The sequence below is a fragment of the Struthio camelus genome, chromosome Z (genome assembly GCF_040807025.1).
Source record: "Struthio camelus isolate bStrCam1 chromosome Z, bStrCam1.hap1, whole genome shotgun sequence".
NCBI lineage: Eukaryota > Metazoa > Chordata > Aves > Struthioniformes > Struthionidae > Struthio > Struthio camelus.
Window position 1 is genome coordinate 68,864,400 of NC_090982.1, and position 3,750 is coordinate 68,868,149.

General features: G+C 43.8%; 1 long non-coding RNA gene across 1 annotated transcript; it reads right to left on the minus strand.

The window, feature by feature from the left end:
- Positions 1–682: 682 nt before the first annotated feature.
- LOC138064518 (uncharacterized) lies at positions 683–2,612 on the minus strand. Its single transcript, XR_011137785.1, has 3 exons — positions 2,513–2,612; positions 1,780–1,923; positions 683–921 (listed from the first exon to the last, which is right to left on the minus strand). It is a non-coding gene; the product is annotated as an uncharacterized lncRNA (long non-coding RNA).
- Positions 2,613–3,750: the final 1,138 nt, after the last annotated feature.

Genomic DNA, 3,750 nt, shown 5'->3' on the forward strand with positions numbered 1-3,750 from the left:
CGGCAGTAGCAGCTCACATCTCAGACCTAACCAGTTTCTACTGGGATTAGAAGACTCCCAGGGGATAGATTTTTTCCCCACCTGCCTCCTAAGGAGGTTCTGTACATACCTCTGATGCCTTGACTGGAGCCAGAGCAGCGTGTGACCCTGTTTGTGCTAGTGACACTCAGCCTGGTTAGCTCTCAACGTGTGAGGGGTGCTCCTAAAGCTGTTCACCCAGGACTCACGCCCTCTGCTCTGCTAGGTCTGTGGACTGTGCAGGATGATATGCTGAGTCTCACCAGGAAGGCGAGATGCTCTGTGCTAGTCCTTCAGGTAAAACACAAAGGGGATAAACCCTCAGGCTTTGGCAGCTGACACTCTGTCCTCACACCCTGAGCAGCTGTACACACACAGATTAAAAGTAATATCATTCTGGTGGATGGCTGCTACAAACGGGGTCATGCTGAAAGATAGAAGGGGCACTGAGACCGGGTAGTGCTAGAGATGATGCCCTTCAGTTGTGTTTGTCAGTCAGTGAGACAACAGGCCAAATAGGAAGATTGGCAGAAACAAAACATAGCTTGAAGTCTTGGTCTTTGCTGTCTTTGTCTCCAGGAATCCTCTTTAATCCTCTGTACGTGTATGAACTGTGTGAGTCATGGTAGGAAGACAAGACATCTCAGGGATGGGTTGGGGAGATGCTCCAGCAGGCAGAAGTTTGGGAAATTAGGGTGGTCTCTGTGCGAGGTTTGGAAAGCTGGAAGGGATGTAGGAGGAACAAGCAGCTGCAGACCACCAGGCCATTAAAGCGCCTGTCTGAGCTGCTGGCTCCTGAGAAGTAAGAATATGGACTTTCGCTCTCTGTTTCCAGAAGGACTGTAAATTGGGCCATTATTTCTATGCTGAATCTTGCTGTGGGATCAGTTTGTTGGATCAGCACTGTAATGAACAAAACCATAATTGCATAATATTAATACATATTTTGAGACTGTTTCTAAGTCCTGGAAAGTGCTTAGGAAGTCTCCTGGGCTGAAGTCCCCATGCAAAACAGGAGATCAGTCTAATGGAAGTAAAAGTGCCATCTCTAAATCTATTTGTGTATACATCTTTATTAATTATCAACATCACGGCATCAATGAAGTTTTCTTGTAATTTTTCTTCTATTTCAGAGGCTATTTTAATTTTCCCTTAGATTCAGTTCACTGTTGTCTTGACATTATGTCACTGTAAATAAACATATGGCAGAGTCTTGGGTGCATCTGGCAACTAATAACCCCTTTGGCATTAATAATCTTGTCCAAAAGAGACAGAACTTGAGGCAAAGATACTATTTTCCTTTCACCATCTGACTCATCCCTGACTCGTTACTGGATTTCTCACTACTTTCAGAACTGGAGGAACTGGAGCTGTGAAAAATCAAAAAGATCCTCCTGTGCAGGGTGGACACCTTTTTTGATCCTACAAGCCACATGCCAAAGTCTTTGAACAGTCTTAGAACCTAAAGACATGCAGAGCATTGCTCAGAGAGCTGGGGGTACAAGGGGTGACAGACATCTGGGAGTATTTCACAGACCCTAGATGCCAGTGGCTATGGAGTTGGTCTCTGCTCCATCACCAGATGGGTTTGAGCTGGTCTAGGAGTACAGCTGGGTCCTAAGGAGACCTAGCCAAGTTGGTCTGAGCAGCCCTGCTGGCTTTATTTCTCTCACTCCTAGGAATAACCCAGAGCCGCTAGGCTAGCTTAGCCCTGCTGCCAATCATGTAATGTGGCATGGGAATCATGTTTGTACTGCTCACCTGCAACATGTGGCTCAGGAACTACAGAATGGTCACCGCTGATGTTCCTGCTCACTGTAGGGCACTACTCCCAAAAATGTGTCACAAGGTCTTGCTGATTTCATCTTAAAAGACTCAAGCAAAGAAGGTTTCCACCATGCAGTCCTGTAGATGGAGGAAACAAGTCTAGACTTAGATTAACTTCTGGTTTAGATGTTTTAATTTTTGTCCCTGATAATTGAGTAAACTATTCAGACTGCTCTTTCACTTTGCTACATTTTCTCTTATCACTTCTGATCTGTCCAGCCAATGCCTTTTACTTCCTGATAGAAAATGTTATTCTTACTTCATTTCAAGATCTCATCTAAGCCCACTGAATTTCACAGTTTGTCCCTCCCACCCTGTTTAGCTAGACAGCAAATGTGCCTACTGACTTCTGGCTTTCGCCCACTTATGCACCATTCCTTTTTTCTTCCTAATCAAATTCTTTCCTTTTCTTCCCTGATTTACCTCCAATTTATAAACATCCCTTGGGTACATGCAACATTCCAAGCCCTGCCAAACCTGCATATAAATCAGTGATCTTGAGCCCTGCCTTTATATTTACAATAAAGAGAGTCTAGCCTAAAACCATATGGACAATCAGTGCCACCATATTAAACTGCAGACTTATGAAAAATGTATTGCATTGTATATGAATACCACTCATGCCAAATATCTCCTTGCCATAGAATGAGATCATAAGATTACTTACGTTGCTTGTTCCTGTCTCACCGGTTGCTTTACTGTTATTCTATCAGCTTCTAGGCTGATACCTGGCATCTTCCAGACTACCACCCAACCATAGTGTCTGCCTTTTTTGCTAGGCCATTATTGCAAATGGAAAGTGAAACAGAGCTTAATGACTTTCTATGGCAGCACCCTCCATTCCCACCCCTGCACTCTAGGGGCTGAAAAACAACATTCTCAATTCTCCGCACAGAACAAATGTTGGCAGTACTAGTCATCTAAAATCAGGCAATCAAGGTCTCCATCTTTCCACCCTTCCTCTGAGAAACACTGATGTCCTTGTAGCTGGGCCTGATCCAGGTACAGATTTACATGGGCTGAGGGGAACAGGGGTAGAAAAGGAGGCTAACACTCGCACTGATACCGCTTACATGGCATACAAATTCCTATGATGTGTGTGACACAGAAACCACCCCAACCCACAGTAGTTTCTTAGGCCAGGGCCTAACGCAACCGTAATCTGTCTTGGTTTATCCCTTTTTCTTCTACAGATTTAAGAAAGAAGGGGAAAGAATGCATCAGTTCTCTTGTTCCTTTTTTTTCTTACTCCTTGGATGCTTCTGCCTCTCCACTACCACTCTTTTGGCCTAGTTGTGGGTGTCATATTTCCCTCTGTCAAAGTGATTCTTCTCCTCCCAAAAACACATCTGTGGAGTAGCCTTTTGTGCAAAAAGAAATTTGGATTCAAACATTTCAACCAGCTCTTTTTATAGTTTTAATTGAATCAAATGGATAAATGCGATAAATTTTCAGGGCAGCTGGGAGATTTTCTTAGGGGTGGAAAAGCAGCAGTATGAGATACTTCGCAATATAATAACATACAGATGTTGTGACATGACTTGCTAAGGGCATAACCCCAAGTATGAGAATTCCCCCTTCCACACAGTAATCCAGTTCGTTGCCAGCACCTCTTCTCTCTCAACTGCAGCAAGAGTGTGGAAATGCCTTGGAGCTTATTGCAAAGGGAAAGATAATGAGCAGCAATGAGTGGGAAGGCAGGAATGAAGATAACGGCCTGCACACTGAAATAGCAATAACACACTGCAGTATATCCTGTTGTGATGTATATACTTTGCCCTTTAATTCCTCCCTTGGGCAGTCTGAGGATGGAAGTGTTTTTCTCAGAGGAAGTATTCTCACTACTGATTTTATGGAGAAGCAGCAATTTCCGTAAATGGGATAATACTGAAGTAGTTAGAGATC